Below are 23894 nucleotides of genomic sequence, written 5' to 3' on the forward strand. Positions count from 1 at the left end.
TGTGTATAAAGCCCTGAGGTGAGATCTCTTACTTACAGAATTGTCTCTTTGCTGTCTGTCTGAAGCTTGTGTGTGTTCTCAGGCACTCCTTCTTCCATCTTATTTGACCCTAGAGTTTTTCTTTGGCATTATTTTCATGAGTTTTTCTAATTTTCCGGAGTTTTTGATTATTTCAATATGTAACTCAAGGATTCCCATAGAAAATTTTGGGGAAAAGAAAAAATAAGACACAAAAATTTCCAAAGCTAACTCCCCATGGCATTGTTGACAGCGTTTTTTTGCCTCACACAGACTTCTATGGGAGAAAAACACCAAGACGCCTCAGTCTTCACATGTTGTGATTTTGGAAAACTGCTACTGAGACCAAAACTGCAGAAAACTGCCAAAGATGAGCAAAAAAATGCCAAAGGAAAAGCCGCCAAGTGGGTTTGGCATGTCATAAATCCCTATAGACTTTCTACTAACATCTGGCTGTAGCATTTCTTCCTGCAGAATTCGTGGCTGTTTTGGGGCATTTGTGATTGGAAAATCCCTGACTAGGTATAAAGCCTGTATCTGTAGCCCTGTATTGTCACCTTGCATACCTTCCCTTTTTAAAGGAGGTTTTTATGTAGTGAGTACAACTAAAAATATAACTTTTTCCACAAAAAAACAAGCCTTTATTAAATTACATCAATAGAATCCCCCCCCAACATGCATAATATATAGAGAGAGAACAAAAAAATAGTACCCTTCCATTGAAAGCTAAAACTTGTGCCGCAAAAAACAAGCCCTCATAGAGTTATGTGAATTAAAAAAAAGTAAAATAATATTCAAAAATGCAGCAATTTTTTTTACACAAGTCAATTCAGTCTGGAAAGTAGTGATTATTTGTCTTACTAGTAAAAGGAGCATCAAGGGGCACTTCTGTCTGAACGTTACAAATCCTTTAGAGAAAAACTAATAGGAGCCTATGTATTGGGTTATTTACCTTATCTGTTACTTTTACCTATGGAAACTTGATTTTGTTGGAAACGAAAGAAAACAAAGATAAGTTTCTCAAATTGGAAAGACAATGGTTGCAGTTGGCACTCACCACATTTGGACTCCAGGGACACATTTTGAAATACCTTCTTACGTGCCAGTCAGTGCATTGAGTGCACATTATTTATGAACATTTATTATTCACAAGATGACATCGGACTTCGCGATACAGAGTAACAAATACCTGATGCTATAAAACCAGTAGACAAAAAGGTATCACAGCTCGAACTCCTGAAAATATGTCAAATGGATTTCTATCAGAGGTTGCAGAATCATTATAGAGATACAGATTATCTGTATAATACAAACAAAATAATGGAAAATGAAAAAGTATTATCTACAACAGATTAAAAATGTTGTCTCCTGAAGATGACCTATTCCTTGTACAACTACCGAACAGTCTGTTCTAGGAAATACATTTATTTCTTAAGAGAAAACAACATAGAGAAAAGCAGAAAACCCCAGTGCCCCCTCAGTGTCACCAAGCACCATACCTCCCCTTTCCATTCTTTGTCCTCCAGTAGTTTTTTATTGTTGTAGAAAAAAATAAATAATATTGTTGCAGTGACACATGTTTTGCTATACACATGTTTATTCCCTTTGTGTGTATTGGAACTAAACCAAAAAAGGGAGGAGAAAAAGCAAATTGGACAGAATGTCACACCAAACTCCAAAAATGGTCTGGACAAAATTATTGTCACCCTTTCAAAATTGTAGAAAAATGAGATTGTTTCGAGCATTTGATGCTCCTTTAAACTCACTTGGGGCAAGTAACAGGTGTGGGCAATACAAAAATCACACCTGAAAGCAGATAAAAAGGAGAGAAGTTCACTCAGTCTTTGCATTGTGTATCTGTGTGTGCCACACTAAGCATGGAAACAGAAAGAGGAGAAGAGAACTAACTGTGGACTTGAGAACCAAAATTGTGGGAAAATATCAACAATCTCAAGGTTACAAGTCCATCTCCAGAGATCTAGATTTACCTTTGTCCACAGTGCATAACATTATCAAGAAGTTTGCAACCCATGGCACTGTAGCTAATCTCCCTGGGCGTGTACGGAAGAGAAAAATTGATGAAAGGTGTCAACGCAGGAAAGTCCGGATGGTGGATGAGCAGCCCCAAAAAAGTTCCATAGATATTCAAGCTGTCCTGCAGGCTCAGGGAGCATCAGTGTCAGCGCGAACTATCCGTTGACATTTAAATGAAATTAAACGCTATGACAGGAGACCCAGGAGGACCCCACTGCTGACACACAGACATATAAAAGCAAGACTACATTTTACCAAAATGAATATGAGTAAGCCAAAATCCTTCTGGAAAAACGTCTTGTGGACAGATGAGACCAAGATAGAATTTTTGGTAAAGGACATCACTCTACTGTTTACCAAAAACGGAATGAGGCCTACAAAGAAAAGAACACAGTACCTACAGTGAAATATGGTGGAGGTTCAATGATGCTTTGGGGTTGTTTTGCTGCTTCTGTCACTGGGTGCCTTGAATGTGTGCAAGGCATCATGAAATCTGAGGGTTTCCAATAGATTTTGGGTTGCACTGTACAGCCCAGTGTCAGAAAGCTGGGTTTGCGTCTGAGATCTTGGGTCTTTCAAGTTATACACTGCGCCCTAGCTGTACATGCCGGTCGTGAGCGCACCTCCCCATTCAGGACTGCCGCTGGCGGGGCTGGGATTAGCATCGTGGGACGCACACGCATGCGAGTCCCAGCCCGTCACTCACCTCTGTCCCCGGCCTCTGTTCCCCAGCTCCGGTGCGTGTGCCCCCGCCTCCTAGGGCGCGCTTGTGCCGGAGCTTTGAAATTTAAAGGGCCAGTGCGCCCGTAATTAGTTTGCCCCTAATTAGTTCCAGCTAATTAGTTCCAGCTTCTCCCTATTGCCCTTGCCGGATCTTTGTTTGCCTTAGTACCTTAGAGAAAGCAATATTTCATGTTCCTTGCCGTGTACCAGACCTTGCATTCTGTGACCTGACTATGTTCCTAGCCGCCTGCCTATTGACCTTCTGCTACCCTACTGACTACGCTCCTGTGCCGCCTGCCCAGACTTCTTGTTAGCCTGACTATGTCCAGTCTATTTCCTTCTGTGCCACGCTTGACCTCAGCCGCCTGTGTGGTCGAGTCATGCCAGGGGTAGCGACCTGGGGGCCGCCAGCCTGAACAAGTCCATGCCGTTTTGCGGCGGGCTCTGGTGAAAACCAGTGGCACCTTAGACTCCGCTCCCTGGCACGGCCCGCGTCATCTGCCACACAGGTCCAGTGGATCCACAACATCTCCTGCTCCAGGCCACCGTGGTATTGCGGATCTACTACCTCCTGACTTCCAGTCGACTGCGGTCAGTCTTACATTCCAACAGGACAATGACCCAAAACATAAGTCAAAAAGCACCCAGAAATGGATGGCAACAAAGCGCTGGAGAGTTCTGAAGTGGCAGCAATGAATCCAGATCTAAATCCAATTGAACACCTGTGGAGAGATCTTAAAATTGCTGTTGGGAAAAGGCGCCTTCCAATAAGAGAGACCTGGAGCAGTTTGCAAAGGAAGAGGGACTAGGTCTTTAAAAATCCAATATTACCTAGTGTTTTTTTATTTAGCACATAACTGTACATTTTGTTTTTACGGGCCAAGTGCATAACCTTACATTTATCCACATAAAACCTGTCTGTGCCCAAGCCTCCAGCTTCCCCATATCCCTCTGTAATATTATGTTATCATCCTCTGATCACCCTACCCAGTTTAGTGTCATCTGCAAAATATAGAAATTCTACTCTGTAATCCCTCTACAAGGTCATTAATAAACATGTTGAAAAGAATGTGGTCCCCACTTGTTTCTGTCACCCATCCAGAGTAAGTTCCATTGATTCCCACCCTCTGCTTCCTATTACTGAGCCAGTTTCTAATCCATTTACATATATCCTCCCCTAGTCCCTCATTTTATTTACTAACCTATTGTGTGGCACAGTATCAAATTCCTTAGAATGTAAGCTTTTTAAGCATTTTTAAACTTATACAAATACATAAAGTTTATGCAAAAGACTTAATGTTGACCCTTCTTTTCAAGGCTTCTGCACTTTATTCTGGCATGTTGGATATCAGCTTCTGGGTCAGATCCAGATCACAACCAATTCTTGTCTAATCCATGCTTGGAGTTTATCACAATTTCTGTGTTTTTGTTTGATCACTAATATTTTGACGATTGACCACAGCAACAAACTTTGTGGAAACCAAAATTTGTGTCAGTCTTAAAATTTTGGCCACTACTTTAGACCTCTCACTCAGCTTTTGAAGGTCAGGCACTTTTTGAAGGTTAGCATAGTTATTTAGCATAATTAGGTAGTACAGACCTTGGTTCAAAAACCACTATTCCACCATTCATCTCTCTCATCATCCTCCTTCTCAATCCGATACCAATCTTCTCGAGGTTGTTCTTTGATATCGTTCACTCCATCACTTTCCTGACCTCTTTTCTGACATTTCATCATCAATCTCTTTGCTTAATGTGACATGTCCTTCAAAGAATCTAGATAATGATATATGCAATGTAATGCAGCTGGCTGCACAGTTCTAGGTAGGTTTACTAATACAACTAATAGCTCTGTATCCTCCTCTTGTTTAGTCATTGTCCATCTTTCCACCATATAGTATAAAAAAACTGGGCAGGCAGGGTTGTCCGTTATCCCCCCTGATCCTTGCTTTGTGCATAGAGCCCCTTGCTGCTCTGATCCGGGGGAACACGGATATCTCCGGGGTCTCACTGCATGGTAGGGACTTTAAACTCTGCCTTTTTTTGCTGACGATATCTTGCTTACCCTTACTAATCCTCTAATTTCTTTACCTTTTTCTTTACCTTCTTTGTACAAGCTGCTGCATGACTTTGGTATTGTTTCTGGCTATAAAGTTGACCTCTCCAAATCTGGAGCTATGCCTCTCAATCTTCCTCACTCTTTGATTTCCCTCTTACAGGCCAACTATTCTTTTCGCTGGTCTTCCTCAGCTATGACCTACCTTGGTGTATCGCTTTCTCCCCGCTATTCTACCTTATACTCTGTTAACTATCCTAACCTTTTTCGCAAGCTACGGGCTATGATGGACCACTGGCGAACCCAGTATATTTCCTTTTTTGGGTGAATTGCGGCGGTTAAAATGACCATCCTCCCTAAATTACGGTATTTTTTCGAGACTTTGCCGGTGCGGGTCCCTCTGACTGTGCTGCACTCTTTCCAATCGGCTATTTTTCGGTTTACCTGGGATGCCAAACAACACCAACTCCCGATGTTGGTGATTCTGGCTAGTCAATCGTCAGGGGGGTTGGGTGTACCTGATGTGACTAAGTACTACTGGGCAGCTCATCTCCGTCATTTAGCGTCATGGTCCACGTACCATGCTTATAGCAAATGGATGGAGCTGGAGAAACTGTGGTTGGCCCCTGTCCACTCCAACTTTTTCTTGTGGTCGGCCCCTCTTCCCACCCTCGACTGTCCCCTCCTAGGTCCAATATCTTTCTCCCGCTATGTTTGGTCCTACTGTTTCAGGCGCTTTGGTCTTCTCTCCTTTTTTTCCCCCTTACTTGTATCATCCTGACTTTCCCCCTGGCTTGACCTCTGGTATGGTGCAGGAATGGGGCTCTAGAGGACTTTTTTGTTGGGCTGATGTAGTTGACCGTCGCACTCAGTCTCTTTCCTCCTTCGCTCAACTGGCTACCCGCTGGGACCTCCCTGCCTACAAAGAAGCTCATTATATCACGCTTCGTCGCTATCTCTCCTCTAGGCAAGTCTCATCTCATCCTTGCCCACAGGATTCGAGAGGTTGTGTAGGGGGGGGGGGAAATCTGCTACAAAAGGGGCTTCTCTCTGGTGTATATTCTTTTCTGCTATCTCCCCCAGATGATCGTCCTCCCTCGCACAGGTATATGACTCGCTGGGAAGAGGCTCTTGGTTCTCCCATCACTCACCCTCAGTGGAAGCTGATATGGGAATGGGCATCTAAGGCTTCAATCTGTACGGCTTATAAGGAGACACAGTACAAGATGCTCATGGGTTGGTATCATATGCCGGCCTTACTCAACACCTTCTAAAAATCATAACGCTTTCAATTTTGCACACACAGACCCATATCAGGGCTTTTTTTTTTGTGCCACCAATTGTACTTTATAATGACATCAATAATTTCACCACAAAATTTATGTCGAAACCAGAAAAAAAATATTTGTGGGTCAAAATTGGAAAAAAAACGCCATTTTGTAATTTTGGGGACTTCCGATTCTACGCAGTTCACTTTTCTGTAAAAAATGACACCATATCTGTATTCTGTAGGTCCATACGGTTACAAGGATGCCTAATTTATATAGGTTTTATTTTATTTTACTACTTAAAATAAATTATAACTACATGCACCAAAATTTGTATGTGTAAAACTGTCATCTTCTGACCCATATAACTTTTTTATTTTTCCATATACGGGCGGTATAAGGGTTAATTTTTGTGCCATCATCTGAAGTTTTTATTGGTACCATTTTAGTTTTGATGGGACTTTTTGATCGCTTTTTATAAAAAATTTTAGAGTATACAAAGTGAGCAAAAATACGCAATTTTGGACTTTGGATTTTTTTTTACATGTACACCATTGACTGCGGTTTAATTAACATTATGTGTTTATAGTTTGAACATTTACGCACGCGGCGATACCACATATGTTTATTTTTATTATGCTTACATATTTTTATATGGAATTTGGGAAAAGGAGGGTGATTCAAACTTTTAATAAGGAAGGGGTTAATGGGTGTTTTTTTTTTACTTTTTATTTAACTTTTTATTTTTTTTACACTTTTAATCCCCTTAGGGGACTTTTAGGAGGAATCAGTAGATTCCTCATACAAATCAATGTGATTCCATATAACCACATTGATCTGTGTGCTCTGCGCCTGATTGATAAAGCCTGGTTCAGCTAAGCTCTCTCAATCACAGAGCCGGGACAGCCATCGGATGAAACGTAAGCCTTCCGGCTGCCTCCACAGTGGATGGCCCCCTGTGATCGCACTGCGGAGGGAGGGGGGGGGGGGGGCGATCTACCCCACTGGACCACCAGGGATGGTTTAAATATCCCTTTAGACGCCGCTGTCAATTTTGACAGCAGCAATCTAAAGGGTTAATAGCCAGCTGCGGCGATCGCGGGCCCGAGTCAGGAGCCTGAGTCATACACCGCTTGCTGTGTCAGGATGAGCCGGCTTGCCCTTAGACGGCAACCGGTTAAGCCTCTGTTCAGGTTTGAACCATATATGACAACTAGAGATGAGCAAATTTTTTATAAAATTCGATTCGGACGAATTCTCCCCCAAAATTTGTTTCGGTCTGTATTTATTTGCGGCAAATCGTTATTAAAAATGGCTATTTCTGGCCTAAAGAGATCCTCAATAGGGGCGTAGAACACTTTGCCTTGCTGTTACACGCATAGGGAGTGTGCTGCGTTAGTGAAATAATACTGTTATTCAGTATGACATGCAGATTAGAGCCTGGAGATAGATATTTTTTTAACATCTAAATTGAAGATTTCAAATAGATGAACCTAAAAAGTTTTATTTAATTTACCAGCAACATCAGGGGACCACATGGAGGTACAGTGACACAGCCTGGAGGTGGCAGCAGCAAGAGGAGGCCATATAGTGGCTGAATGACACAGCCTGGAGTTGGCGGCAGCAAGAGGAGACCATATAGTGGCAGAATGACACAGCCTGGAAGTGGCGGAAGCATGAGGAGACCATATAGTGGCTGAATGACAAAGCCTGGAGTTGGCGGCAGCAAGAGGAGACAATATAGTGACTGAATGAGACAGCCTGGAGCTGGCACCAGCATAAGTTAGAACATATGGTGGCAGAATGAGACAGCCTGGAGCTGGCATCAGTATGAGGAGGTGGCAGTATGAGACAGCCTGGAGTTGGCATCAGCATGAGGAGAACATATGGTGGCAGTATGAGACAGCCTGGAGCTGGCATCAGCATGAGGAGAACATATGGTGGCAGAATGACACAGCCTGGAGATGGCATCAGCATGAGGAGAACACATGGTGGCAGAATGACACAGCCTGGAGCTGGCATCAGCAGCGTCAAGAGTCCTGAAAGTGACCCGGTGACAGAGTGGGGCGGTGGATGGCAATACAAGTACCCAGTGATGAAGGTGGGTGAAAAAAGGAAAACTTGGCGTCAGATGTGTGGCATGAGGTAGGTGGCAGGATCAGAATAGTAGCCGAGTATCTTTTTATAAAAGTGTTATTGTGTACAAGTAAGTATTGAGGATATGCATTACATAAAACTAAAATGTTATTAATATGCTTAGGATAAAATATATGTACCCAAAATTTTTTGGAAATCAAACCAAAGGAAATGTGTGCAAAAAACACCATGTGCCACCTACACCACCAAGTATTGATGTGATGCAAAGATCTCTAAATGGTGGAAGGGAACAATGTATGGTCTATTGTAACTGGTGGGGGTAAAAACTTTCCCTGTAAGGCCCTACTCTCGCATTATTAATTCCCTTTTTGGCAAGTGTTACTTGCCCTAAAAAGGGCGGCCCCACACAGGAACCTCTCCCTATTTCCACCTACAAAAACTGCCATTTCCCAGGGTGTTTAGTTGGAAATAGGGAGAGGTTCCTGTGTGGGGCCACCCTTTTTAAGACGAGTAACACTTTCCTCGTAAAGGTTGAAGGGAATTCAAACAAAAAGAAAGGTGTGCAAAAAACACCATGTGCCACCTATACCACAAATTATTGATGTGATGCAAAGACCTCTAAATGGTGGAAGGGAACAATGTATGGTCCATTGTAACTGGTGGCTGTAAAAACTTCCCCTTTAAGGCCCTACTCTGCCCCTATTAATTCCTTTCTTGGCAAGTGTTACTTGCCCTTAAAAGGGTGGCCTCACACAGGAAACTTTCCCTATTTCCACCTAAAAACCCTGGGAAATGGCAGTGTTTGTAGGTAGAAATAGGGAGAGGTTCCTGTGTGGGGCCGCCCTTTTTGGGGCGAGTAACACTTGCCAAGAAGGGAATTAATGATGCCAGAGTAGGGCCTTACAGGGGAAGTTTTTACCCTTACCAGTTACAATGGACAATACGTTGTTCCCTTCCACCTTTCCACCCTTCCACCTTTTAGAGGTCTTTACATCACATCATTGGTGGTGTAGGTGGCACATGGTGTTTTTTGCACACGTTTCTTTTTCTTAGATATAAAACAAATTGGGGTGCATATATTTTACCCTAAGAAAAGTAAAGTTTTCGCTAATGCATATCCTGAATACTTGTGGTCTGATGCAGAGGAATTTCTGTAACTGGGGAGCAGCACTTTAAATATGTTTTGCACTATCCATATTTGTGAAGTGTTGGTGTTGCACCATAGTCAATCTACTTTGATGCATCAGGCATTGGTGGGTGGAAATCCTGGCTGATCCATGCCTGATTCATCTTCACAAAGGTCAGTCTCTCCACATTTTTCCTGGACAGACGAGTTCTCCTTGGGGTTACTTTGGTCCCTGCCGCACTAATCACCCGCTCTGATGCCACACTACTGGCCAGGCAGCACAGCTTTTCCAGGGCAAACTCTGCTAGTTGCAGCCACAAATCAAGTTTGGCTGCCCAGAAGTCCAGCGGATCTTCAAGGTGTGTTGGCAGGGTCAAGTCAAGGTATGCCACCACCTGCTAGTTCAGGTCCTGCTCCTGATGAGTTGCTATGCGGGTAAAGAAAGCAACTCATCAGCGACTGTAGACACAGGCTGCTGCTGATGGAGCTGGTACGGCTCCTTCCACCCTACCCCTCCCCAGCAGCCATGGCAGTGGAAGGTGAGTGGAGAGGGTCCCCCAAGTCAGACCTGCGAGAGGATAGTTGATGGTGCACATATGCATCGGCCAACTGACTACCTAGGATGTCTCTGTAGTAGGTCAGTTTGTCCTCCCTCTCAGTGGGTGTAAAAAAGACCCTATTTTGTGCCGGTTGCGAAGGTCCAATAAGGTGGAAAGCCAGAAGTCATCCCGCTGCCGAATGGTGATAATTCGCAAGCAATTGAGCATGCAACGTGCCATTTGTGCAAGTGACTTGGAGGAACTCCCTGCCTCCATCTCTACTATATACTGCCATGGTGTGTCTGGGTCCTCTGTCTCGTCTTCCTCATCACCCTCTAGCTCCTCTGGCTGCTCCTGCTCCTACTCTCCTGTCAGATGACTATAAAAAACACCCATTTCACAAAACCTAAACTGTGCTTCACTGTGCCCCTCCCCCTCCTCTACAAGTTCAGCTCCCTCAGGGCTCATGTGGCCGTGAGATGTAGGCGCCACGTCTCCAGTGCCCTGACTAGCCATTGTCTCCAACACGTGTTGTAGTAAATGAAGCAGTAGCATGATGTCATTCATCCCGTAATCCTGGCGACTGACTAATAATGTAACTTCCTCAAAGGGCCTGAGCAAACAGCAGGTGTCACGTACGAGCTGCCACTGGTTGACACTGAAGCCACAGGGGAGTCCCCCTATCCGCTTGGATCATCAAGAAATTGGTGATGTCTTTTCTCTGTTCGTATACTCGGTCCAACATATGGAGGGTGGAATTCCAATGTTTGGAAACGTCGCAAATCAGACTATGTTGGGAGATACCATTCTGATGCTGCAACTTAAGAAGGGTGTGCTTTGCAGTGTACGAGTGGCTGTAGTGCATGCAAAGTTTCCTTTCCATTGTTAGGATGTTTTGCAGATGGGGGGAACACTTCAGGAACCACTTTACAACCAGATTGAACACGTGTGCCATGCAGGGCGCATGTCTCAGGCTTCCTTGTAGCAGCGCAGACAAGATGTTCTTCCCGTTGTCGGTCACCATGGTTCCCATTTCCAGTTTTCATGGAGTAAGCCATGATTTGATTTCTTGATGAATGAATTTTAGCAGTTTCTCCCTTGTGAAAACCATGTGAAGAACAGTGTGACATCGCTGTGCCATGCACACATGGTATGCAGTGCAGTGGAGGCTGAGGACATGGTGGAGGATGAGGAGGTGGAGTCGCACACTGTCACAGGACCAACGGCCTGAGAGCGTGGAGGCGGAAATGGCGTAACCTGTCCAAGTTGCTGTTGTGGCTGAGCAGGAACCACATTCACCCAGTGGGCCGTAAAGGACATGTATTGTCCTTGCCCGTAGTTACAGCTCCACACTTCGGTGCTGCCGTGCACTTTGATACACACTACAGGCTCAAGGACTGGTCCACCTTCTCTTCCACAAAATTGTGCAGGGCTTATACTGCCTTTTTTGCAAAGAAATGACGGCGTGGGACACTCCACCTCGGCTCGGCACAAGCCATCAGTTCTCTGAAAGGTGCAGAATCCACCACTTGAAAAAGGAGGGACTTCAGCACCAGCAACTTGGAAAGGAGTACATTCAGCTTCTGCGCCGTTGGATGAGTGGGTGCATACTGTTGTCTCTTGGATATAGCTTCGCCGATGGATTGCTGGCAGAATGACTGACTAAATATAGGAGGAGCAAGAGCATCTGGACGGACAAAAAGGACGGCATGACACACAGCTCCCTTCGGCTGAGGTGGTTGAGCCTTGGCTTGCTGAAAGAGGGAGCGGCGTGCCACTGGGTGATGCAGCAGGTGGACCACTACATCTGAGCCATGGTTCTACCAGGCCGCTTTATGTTGACGCAGCATATGTTGACGCAGCATATGTTGACGCAGGGCCAAGGTGCCAACATTGGGACCCTGGCCACACTTCACCTTCTGCCAACACATCTTGCATATGGCCATGTTAACCTCCTCCAGATGCTTGATGAAAAACTGCCACAGTAGCTGATTTTCCCACCAAACGTCCGCACTGATTGACTGCTACTGCTGCCGTCTCCAGGAACCCATGTTCCACTAACTCCTGGGAAGTTAGGCTGCCGCGAAGCAGGTGGTCTACCCAGGGGCACGTTTGGCTCCAGACTTTCCACTTCTGCCACCATGCTAACTGCTAACCATACTACCGCCTCACGGGCAACCTGCAACCCTCTTCTCCTGATGATGATGAAACCCCTTCTGCACCCGGCACCCAAGTGCGATCAGCTTCATCATCATCGAATTGTGTCTGCACATCACTGATGTCCTCCTCAGGTTCCTCAACAATGTTTGCTTCAGGACCCTGAACGCTCGCAACACCACCTCCCACACCACTCTTCTCATCACTACTTACCCAGCTAGTGGAGGAAGCGGCGGATTTCTACTCCACTTCTTGGCTGGGCAGGAGCTGCTTACTGTCCTCTAGTAGATCATCCTCACTAAATAGTGGAGCTGAACCCACAGCATACGATACTTCTGAGGGGGAGGGAACAGCATAGGACAGAGGCAATGGGAGGACAGGGACTGCTCCAGGCCATGTCAACTGAGGGTTGTGTCTTAGGAACCCACCGACTGTTGACTGGGGGTGTCAGATGTCACTTGTGATGAAGTAGATGACCATGTTAACCAATCGATGACGGCAGATAGGTTGCTGGTCGAGTCACGACCACTAGCTGATACCGGGAGCTCAGGCCTCTAGTCTGCTGCAACCTCTGCCTGTGCTTGATGAATTTAGGCCTCTGCCACTCCTCTGAGCACTAATAAACCTTGTGATGTGAATTCAAGAATACAGTCACCTTCATTCAACACTGTTATTGCGCCTGGTGAAGATCCGCTTTTATCCCTGATTTTTGCTGCTACTATGTGAACCGGTGAAAGATGACCTGACCGGAGGATCTAGGCTGCTAACAGAGCACTACCTTTCTATATGCTACATGGTGTTGTGCCTTCATTGCAACCTGACTTGGTAAGTGTAATTCTTTTGCATCTGCCAAATATTTACAGTACTGCACTAGAGGTGTGTGTGCCTTTTTCCCCCTCTTTCTCTCTACTCCTCTGTGCACGTCCTGGGACTTCTCTGCCTGACATACTTAGTGTGTATATGAGGGGAGGACAATACGCTCCACTACGCTTAAAATAGTATTTGTCTACAACACAAGCAGGTGTGTACTATTGGCTGGCCTTTCTCAGTAACTAGGCACTTAAGACTTTAACAGGAACAAAATGGTACACCACGTAGATGAACGTACGTGGTATGCACTTATGAGGGGAGTACAATATGCTTCACTATGCTTAAAACAGTATTTGCCTACAACACCACCAGGTGTGTACTTTTGGATGGCCTTTCACAGTAACTAGGCCCTTAAGACTTTAACAGGAACAAAATGGTACACCACGTAGATGTATGTACGTGGTATGCACTTATGAGGGGAGTACAATACTCCCACTACGCTTAAAACAGTATTTGTCTAGGACAGCAGCAGGTGTGTACTTTTGGCTGGCCTTTCACATTTACTAGGCCCTTAAGACTTTAACAGGAACAAAACGGTACATTACCTATATACGCTCAGACTACACTGAATAGAGGACAATACGCTTCGCTTACGCAACCTGTATTAGGAACTAATAGTAGGTGATTATGGCTTTTAGTGCGCTGATCACCATAACTGGCTAGCTACTATTAGCTTTTCAGTTGTTGTACACACCAGTGCTGCAGCACACAGTCGCTGTGTACTACACCCAAAATTGCACTTTCTCTCTCCCTTCCCTATCAGTGCTTCTAGGCTGGATTTGGGCTTGAGGTGAATCGCTGCTGTAAAAATGCTTTTCTGTGCAACACACACTGCTCTCTGTCCCTATCTCTCTGCAATAGAATGCTGAAGTGACTGGCCGCAAGATGGCTGCCGATTATATAGGGCTGTGACATCACAGGGGTGACTGGCTGCTGATAGGCTGCGTGCTGCATGTGATGCAGGGGCATCTCGCCTAACCATGTTCCCGCCTTTCCAGCGTTCCTTGCCCCATGTCCTGACATGTGGAGCCTCCATCTTAGATGCTCTGGAGCCTGGACTGCACTAAATGGAGTTTAATAAAGCGATTTGTTGCGGAGTGAATTTTTCCTGAAATTTGTAACGAATTCAGATTTGTCAGATTTGATTTGCTCATCCCTAATGACAACCAATGTTCTTGTTGAGTATCTTTCTCTCCTTTGTACATCATCCATTTTGGCACCATATAAGACGACATGCCAAAGATCTTGAGCTGTTATAGGGTTATTCAGTGAGAGGTTTTTTTCAGCACTTGGGCAGTTAGGTAAACAAACTTTTACTCACACATGCCAATAAAAATAGATCATAAAACTACCTCAATGTAACAAATGTAGCTTATTCACATAGAAGGAAGCAGCAGTGAAACACGTCGGAGGGGGGGGGGGGAGCCATTATACAGCTCTCTGTTATCAGCTGTTCCTTTGAACCATCTCTTGCTTCATCTTGCTTGTATGTATCTTGCAGCCTTTGTGCACCATCAGAGGACTGCTTGCTTTCCATGCCAGTATGCATTTATCTATTTCAGGGGTACTATTATAATCACTATCTGTGCACTTTATTAGGGGTCAGTACCAGTCAATGTTTACAACTATTTGGTGTGCCCTTTATTAGGAGTCATCACTGGTTTATGTTTACACCCATTTGGGCAAAAAATATAGTATCATTGCCCCATTAGCACTTCAGCACTTTTTGTATTGACAGTATCTTTATGGACCACTTTTCTCTGTACGGTTGGATTGGCACTTGCCATATGATTTTTGTATCTGCTGTAATCATGTATTGATTAATGATATGTGAGGAGGCTAATTTATTAGCCTGTACTTGTGGGAGGGGCGGGTGTACCTTTAAGAACCCGCGGCTGTTCCAGTCCTCCACACCGTGGGTTCATCATGTGTCTGGCATCAACTGACAGGAAGTCCGGTGTCACGTGGGGTGGTGAGTATGGCGCCTCCAGGCCCGTCTCTGCTATGGAGAAGACTCCAGGTATGCGGTGGCGGCTGCTGCTTTGTTCCAGCAGTCCATGTGGATTATGCTACGACCAGGTAGGAATAATTTTGGGGCTATACATGCGGGTTTTTTCCTGCTCGTCCACACAGCACTCTCCTTTAACTGTCGGTGGGGAGGATTCAACTCAGGCTCCCGGCCCACTTCTTCATGCATGGGGGACACGTATACAACTCACTGCTGGGTATTGTTAGTCTATTTTTCTCGCAAACCATAAATATGCAGTACACTTTAGGATTATGTCTTCCTATTTAATGTAGTATGCAAGCACTTTTTGTACTATGAGAAACTGAAGTGACACTGGTGGTCTCTTGATCTATTGGTTTCCATATTAAGTTATCTGCCGCTTGTTCCCTTAGCACAAAAAAAAATGGCCATACGCTCACATAGTTACATACTATCATGTATTTCTGTGCATACAGTCATATCGTTTATTCGGGGCATGCAATCCTATCGTTTGTTCTGTTCATATTTTTTTATATAGTTGTTCTGTGCACATGCTCCTGTAGTTGTTCTGGGCATACGGCCATTTAGTTGATTCTTTGAATATGTTCATATAGTGTGTTCCATGCACGGTCATATAGTTGTTTTGTTCATACACTTGTTTAGTTTGTTCTGTACATAAGTTCACATAGTTTATTTTGTGCATACGCGCATGTAGTTCGTTCCGTGCATATGCTTATATAGTTATTTTGTGCATACATTTGTGGTTTGTTCTGTGCATACGCTCGTAGTTTGTTCTGTGCATACGCTCATATAGTTATTCTGTGCATACGCTCATATAGTTGGTTCCGTGCATATGCTAATACGCCCATATCGTTTGTTCTTATCTATTCTATGCATATGCTCTTACAGTTATTCTGTGCATACACTCATATAGTTTGTTCTGTGCATATGTCCATATAGTAGGCTCCGTGTATATGCTTATATGCTCATAGTTTGTTCTGTGCGTACACTCATATAGTTGTTCTATGCACACGCTCAAGTTTGTTCAGTGGATATTGTCATAAAGTTTGTTCCATGCATACGCTCATCAAGTTTGTTCGGTGCATATCCCCATATAGCTTGTTTTGTGTGTACGCCCTGTGAGAAGGTGAAAGGGGCCATCAAGGATGGTCGGTATGTGTCACCGAGGTTCCTGGCCTTAGTGGAGTAAGAGCCGGTAATTTTCCAGTGTCTGCATTGCAGTTTGCAGACTGATATTGCAGTCGCAGTATAGCTGCATTGCTAACCCGGGATGGCTTTTACTGGGAATGGCCAAGTGTTGGGTGGGGGCCATTCCCCACAATCCAGGTCACCTTTTGTTGGCCTTAAAGGCAGCTTGCTCCACCAGCTGGGGGGGGGGGGGGATTGCGTGTTTGTAGCTTACTTTGTGTGAGCAGTGAGATTAAGTCCTCCATGCTCTGGCTCTAGTCTGAAAGCTGGTGAGCAACCTGTCTGGAGGCCTGGAGAAGACTATATTATTGCCGCACGGTATGGACTCTGGTGTGAACCAACACCTAAAGAACGCAGGTGTACATTGTTTTCTTTTTCTGCACTAAGACTGTTGTGCAAGTGTGAATAAAACACAGAACTTTGATTTGAAAATCCTGACTCCTTGCCTCTGTAACTGCAACCGCACCTGTCTACAAGAGCGAGTCATCACAGCCCTTATAGTTTGTTTTGTGCATATGTTCGTATAGTTTGTTCTGTGCATACGCTCATATTGCTTGTTCTGTGCATACCCTCATATACCTTGTTCTGTGCATACGCTCATAGTTGTTTTCTGCATATGTTCACATAGTTTGTTCTGTGCTTACGCTTATATAGTTTGTTTTGTGCATTCACTCATATAGTTGTTCGGTGCATACGCTCATGCAGTTTTTGTGCATGCACTCACACAGTCTGCTCATATAATTGGTTTTAAGTTTGTCCTGGGCATACGCTCATATAGTTTTCTGTGCATACACTCATACGCTCACATTGTTTGGTTTGTGCATTTGCTCAGATGTTTGTTCTGTGCATACGCTTATATAGTTGCTCAATGCATATGCTCAAATAGTTAGTTCCGTGCATACAGTCCTAGTTTGCTTGGTGCATGCGCCCATGTTTGTCCTGGCTATAAGCTCATATATTTGTTCTGGGCATACGCTCATGTAATTAGTTTTGTGCATATGCTCATGCTCAGATAGTTTGTTCTGTGCATACACTTATATAGTAGTTCGGGGCATATGCTCATATAGTCCTGTGCATATGCTCATATAGTTAGTTCTGTGCATACAGTCATATTTGTCTTGGGTATACATTCATATAGTTTGCTCTGGCCATACGCTTATATAGTTTGTTCTGTGAATATGCGCATACTCTCACATAGTTCGTTCCAGCCATATGCTCATAGTCTGTGCATACGGTCATGGTGCTCATTTTGGGCATGCGGTCATGGTGTTTGTGCTGTGCATATGGTCTTGGCAGTTATGCTGGGCGCACGTTCATATTGTCATGCTATGCATACATTTCAAGAAGTTTATACTATGCATACGTTCATAGCGTCCATATTCGGTACACATTCATATCTCATATGGTATATACATTTCATGGTGTTTTACTGTGCTTATGTTTCATTGAGACTGAAGGTCACGTCTACAGGTCAGTCATTACAACCTGTCACGGCTTCAGGTTGACCACGATATTATTTATATAGCCTCAAGGTCATAATTGCTAGATATGTAGCTTCATTTTTGGCTAGGCAGTCATGTCCACAGGACTACCATGGTTACAACTGGACACAGCTTCAGGTTGATGATTATATTATTATTATTTATATATATTGGTTGAGTCTCATGGTCATAATTGCTGGATATGTGGTTTCATTTTCAGCTAGGCTGTCTTGTCCACAGGACAATCACGGTTACAACCAGACATGGCTTCAGGTTAACAGGGATATTGTTAGTTCTATATATTGGTTGAGTCTCATGGTCATAATTGCTGGATAAGTGGCTTTGTTTTCGGCTAGAACTGTCACATCCACAGGTCAATTACAATTACAACAGAACACGGCTTCAGTTTGGCGATAATGTTATTATATATGTTGGTTGCGTCACAGGGTCATGATTGCAGGATAGGTTGCTCCGTTCTCGGCTAGGCCTGTCATGTCTACAGGTCGGTTACGATTACAACTTGACCCATATTCCATCTCTTTCCTATTAGCTTTTATCGGGTTTTGCCACTCTTCACTTTGATTAGCCTTTAATTCTATAAAGATTTACTTAGTGGGTATACAATATTTTCTGGTTTTGTCACATTCTGTTAGGGTATCTATCTTCTCATCCCATGCTGTTAAAGCGATGTTAAAAGGGTTCAGAAGGGTCAGGTCTGCAAGTGTCCCACCATGCAACCTTTGTCAGGAGATTTGTTTAGACAGTTGTCCAATGTTCTTGATAGATCTCCCTTTGGCCTCAACAATAGTCTGACCTTGAAAGCGACACTATTCCTCGGTTACTGTGGGTTCTTAAGACCAGGTGAGTTCACCTGTAAGATGGGTAAAGTGCAGTTTTGAACATACAACCAGCTTGGCTGGAAATCCATTCACCATGTGTTAAGTTTGTATCTCACTAAAACATCTTTTGCCCGGACAAGTAGTAGGGATACGTTATTTCCCCACTTTTCATAAGTGGTGGTCCGATGGAGGGTCTTCCATCAGTTATCAGCAGCACAAGCAGGGTCTTGTCTGGATAGTGGGTTAGTATTGTTTGATGGAATTGCTCTCACAACATTTTCTTTGTCAAATACGTGTATTAGTCAAATTCTTAGGTGATGACCTCATAGGTCTCTCCGGTCATTAATTACGGATAGGTGCAGCAGCCTCAGCATCTAGTCACGGTGTTCCTGCTCGCGTATTCAGGAAACTGGGTCACTGGAACTCCAGTACGTACTTGTGACGTATACCGAGTCTTAATGTGGAAAGATCTAATGCTTTACAGTCACTTGTAATGTAACATGATAAGTTTCGCATTTTTGTTCTGATATCGGAGTTTTGGCCTCTTTTTAGGTGTACTCCTACACGGCAGTACATGGCATCACTCAGACTTCCTTATTAGATAGGGGATATGGTTAGATGGCAAATGTGGTTTCTGTATTTTAGATTAGGTTAGGTATTTAGATTTAAATTTAGGTATATAGGTTAGGTATATTGATTCACATGAGCACCGACCACAATTTACCTTATACTATAAATTATATTATCATGGAATTTTTGGCTCCCCCACTGTTTTAAATTGTCTTTTGTGTATATGTGTTTTTTTTTTATTGGTAATGTTTGGGTATATCGATTATGTTTAATAAAACTTGATCTAATTTTGTATATTTTCTTGTATTGAATATTCTTTTTGGCTTATATTAATTAGGATATATAAATATTTACTCACCTCCTGTGCTCCATTTGTGGCTCCGGTAACCAGATCTGGTCCCTGGTGCCTCTCAGATGACCTCCGGGCATCAATGGAGCACAGGAGGTGAGTAAATAGGAGTTTAAATGCTGCTAACTGCCCCGGTGCTGAAAAAAAAAAAAAAAAACTCCCATTGGATAACCTTAGCCCCATATACGACAACGGATTATATCATTGTTCTGTAGGTGCACGGTTTGGACAATCTAGAGGATTTCATCTTATTGCCTGCCGTCAGCCATGCTTTCTCGTCAACAGTGGTATTTTCGTATCAGTGAAAATTCAACAAAAACTTCAAAGTACTCTGCCAGGTATTTATTTTTTGCAATGCTATGCATGTTCCTTTTCACATCTAAAAGGTTGCTCTCCCCTTTCACTTGCTTTTCTCTTCTTGGAGAGTGTAATTAGCAGTTCTCTCTTATTCCTGCCTTTTTCTTCAGTTTTCATGTTGCTCATTATCAGTAACATGGTTAAAGCCTCTTATCCCACACTACTTAATTATGGAAATGAGTCCATATGATTATATGCTTATAATTTTTTTTTTTTTAAAAGCTTAAATAAATGCAGCTTTTCAACATTAAATTGTGCTTGATCTGGCATTGTGTTGTAATAACAACAATCTGATATTCACCCATTTGAAACAAAATACTTAATGCTGTAATTGCTCGTCTTGACTGTAACTTCACCGGCGTTCAAACTGCAAAGTTTTTCTGTAATTAAACTGAACTAGAAAAGATTTTTAAAACTTTATTTAAAATTCTTTAAGGACAGTAGGGCAGACTTATTATGAATGTCTAGTTTAAAGCGGGTTATAAAATGCAGGTAGCTGTCAGCTCAATGCTTGTTTGGCCGACAGCCATCTCTACCGATCCTCACATACACAGTTGAGCATGCATATACTGAATAGGAAGAAAGACGCTGCCAGGCCATTCTGTATCATGCATATTAGAATCAAACATGCCCGACCCTTTTATCTCCCAACATCTGCAGTTGGGAGGTCCACATACAGTTTAGATGGTCAGCATCTTTAAGTAGTGTTGTCTAACATTATACCACCATGTGATTGGCCTACTTTTATGCACCAAACTTTTGACACACAATGTTGCATCCCAGGCCATGCCCCTTTTATGATTAGTCATGCCCTTTCACAAGGAAAGTGAGGTATAAAAAGTGTCTAGAACACGTAATAAGTGTAGCGCTAGGAATGGACACCATGGTGGTTTTCCTGGCAAAAGTAATTGATAGACTACCCTTAGGTATTCAGGTGAGCTGCTGCACCTGGATGTGAGCCAGAAGCTTTGGGTCCACATGTCATGTAGTGCCCATGTCGGATTACTGCAGCATTACTGTGAATAGAAGCTGAGCTACAGTAACCTTGCATGGCCACTACCAAACATGTGGCGCCAAAGCTTTCATCTCTATATGCTGTGACTCACCCGAACAGCTGATTAGGTTTGATAGTCTATCCTTAGTGTAGGCCATTAATTCATTTTGCCTAGGAAACCCCTTGGGATGGTAAAATTGCCCAGCTATGTATAATTCCAATTGAATTACTCAATAAAAGTCCTATAGAAGAGCATCTCCATCTACTAGCACACACATGCCACAAAATCCTCATAAATGTCAAAATATTTTTTTATTGTCAATCACCAAAAAAAAATTAGGAACCACATATTGGATAGACATTAAGAACACCAAAACAACATATACATTAATGTTAAAATATACATAACTTTGACAAAATTTAAATATGACAAGAACATTTTATCCCCTTTTTCTAAACATATTGGGATATTAACAAATTATTTAAACCACAAATATAAATACCATGGCAAACATCGGTCATATATACTACTTGTGCAAAGCCAGCATGTCCACAGTGGTCAGTTACTATAATAAGAGAAAAGAAAAACTCAACACAGCTAAAATAAATACATTTGTGGTACCAAATGAAATTAGAAAAACATGGCTGGTTTCTTTTAGAGAGGACACCACTCTTGGCCAGGTTGTATCCATTCTTTTAGGCTTTATTCTACTTTATTATGGTTACATTTTGGTCAGTGTCGTGTAAAGGATGTCTGTCTTTTTTTCCCCCCACTATATTATATATATATATATATATATATATATATATATATATATACACACATATATATATATATATATATATATATACATGAGAGAATTAGTACCTTGTAGTTCAGTATAGTTATTACTTAAGACTATATTAAGTGATTTGAGTTTGGGGAGGGGGGGGGGTTGAGGGTTCAGCCTATTTTGCCATTGTTATCAGAGATTTAATATGTGTTATTTGGTTTTATGTGTAATATTCTATAAAAATATAATTTCTTTCTATTATTACTCAGCCGGTGTTCATGTTTTTTCCCCCCTTATTTCTTTTTCTAATACCACTCTCATTGATAGGCTGCAACGGCTATTGCAGCAGGGATTAGATCATGTAAGTCCCGATTCTGGTAGGAAGCAGCCATGTTCTTTTTATATCACACAAGCTTTTAGGCAAAAATAGTTTACTATCAGAAATCTAGTTCTTTAAGGCAAGAATATTAGTTAACAAAAATGAGTCAATACAGTTCTCAGGTTAATTAAAAGACAGTACAGTACAGAACGCACAAAAGAACTATTCCTGAATATTAGCTACTAACTTAAACTGCACAAATAGCATGATGATGTGGCCTAAATATATTTTTATATACGGTATTTGTTACGCTAGCATATCAGGTGGTATATCTGGCTGTAAGAAAGATGGAAACATTTTTTATATTTCTTATGGGTTGTCCTATTTTGGAAATTTCTGGTGCAGCCGATATTGCTAGGTAATTTTATTTAGGTAACAACCAACACCACCTAACATATAGTTTTAGTCAAAGACTTGAAATGCAAAAAAGACAGCTGTGCTTTCAATGGGTAATAAACCACCATCACGTAAGGCACTGAAGGTACAATCTTCCATTTATTTCACTTTTATTTTAGCAAACTAAAGTCATAACATATATCCTAGTTATCATTTCACTGATGTCTGTGTGAAGACCTACTCTTTCTTCCCAAAAGACCGGAGCAGAGAAAAGCAAGTAAAACGTCAAGTGTTCGTGTCATGAAAAAATTATTTCATAGTTGGGGTCTTAATGCCGAGACCCCCATCGATCTCTAGATATAGCCGAGTGAATTGAACACTAATGATTTCCACAGGTTGGCCCTTGATATGTCACAGGCTATAATGGAGCCAGTCCTCTGCAATAAGTGCCAAACTGGGAAGTGAATCGTGCTACTGCAATCTTCACCCGCTTATATCTAGAGATCAGTCGGGGTCTTAGCAAAGAGACCCTGACTGATCAAAACTTTTAACATGTCTGCAAGACATGTAAAAAAAAAAATTCATGAAAGTAATGCTTTAAGATAAAGCCAAAACTGAAAGCTCTATCTTGACTACCCTATAAATGTGCATGCTTGTATTAACTTGTTTTAATATGCTACCCCCTCTGGAAACACTTATCTAAAAGGGGGACAAATAATCTGAAATGCTTAAAGGAATTCTGACACTATGAAAAATTCCAGAGGGCGGTGGCAAAATTATTGACAGCCATCCTGTTATTTCAGAAAAAAAAAAAAGGTTTTGGGGAAAAGACAGTTACATAAATAAAAATGGGACCAAAAACTGTGTGAGAACATAGTTTCATACTGAATCTTTTCCCACAATACTATATATCAATCTAGTCACCTTCCCCTACTTGCTGGTAGGTAAGACTACTAGTTCCATACGAAAGGGCCTCTTTAGTTTATGTTCACATGACCAAAAATATGAAGAATGTCCACCTGAAAAACACGGGTTGACATTCTGCAAATTTGCATGTGCCGCTTGCAATAGGACCACTCGAAAATGCGCCATGGTAATGCATTTCCGAGCAGATATCGGTGAAAGAACAAACATTCTTTCAAAGGTAACCAAATCAGAATTTCAACGGCAGAAACATCGTCGTAGAAATTCCGCCATGTGCACGGTGCAGCAGAGTTCCATTGAAAACAATGGGACTCAACTGAAAAGGAATTTTTTTAGATACATTTTTCTGGCAAATTCCACTCGCAAACTCCGTGTAAACGAAGCCATAAAGGGAACCTATCATCGTTTCTATGCTGCCTTAACCACAAGTTATCGGATGGACCCCCATGGGTTTTCTCTACCTCACTGGCCTTGATTGCTAGATCTCTTCCTATCCCAAAACAGACAGAGATCTCTAAATTTAAGATGATAGGGTGGGGAGACCGCCCATATGACTGGTGGTTCAGACAACATGAAAACGACAGGTTACTTTAAAGGACATGTATCATGAAAAAAAACGTATCCACTATCCAAAGGATAGGGGGAAAGCTTTGAGATCGTTGGGGTCAGAGCACTGGGGCCCCTGCAATTTCCTGTTTAGAGTCCCGGCTCTCCTTCACAGCAGCATGTCACGACCCCTGCCCGAAGCGGGGGCCGCCACGCTCCCTCTATATTTCTATGGGAGAGCCGAAGATTGCCAAACGGCTCT

General features: G+C 42.8%; 1 long non-coding RNA gene across 1 annotated transcript in view; it reads left to right on the forward strand.

Annotated features, from left to right (window-relative positions):
• LOC130273129 (uncharacterized) overlaps positions 1–23894 on the forward strand; it is a 49417-nt gene that overhangs the window by 7593 nt on the left and 17930 nt on the right. Inside the window, exons 2-3 of the long non-coding RNA XR_008843879.1 lie at positions 7619–8244; positions 19539–19661. This is a non-coding gene — a long non-coding RNA (uncharacterized LOC130273129). The remainder of the gene's footprint in view (positions 1–7618; positions 8245–19538; positions 19662–23894) is intronic.

This window comes from Hyla sarda, chromosome 5, assembly GCF_029499605.1.
Source record: "Hyla sarda isolate aHylSar1 chromosome 5, aHylSar1.hap1, whole genome shotgun sequence".
Classification (NCBI taxonomy): Eukaryota; Metazoa; Chordata; class Amphibia; order Anura; family Hylidae; genus Hyla; species Hyla sarda.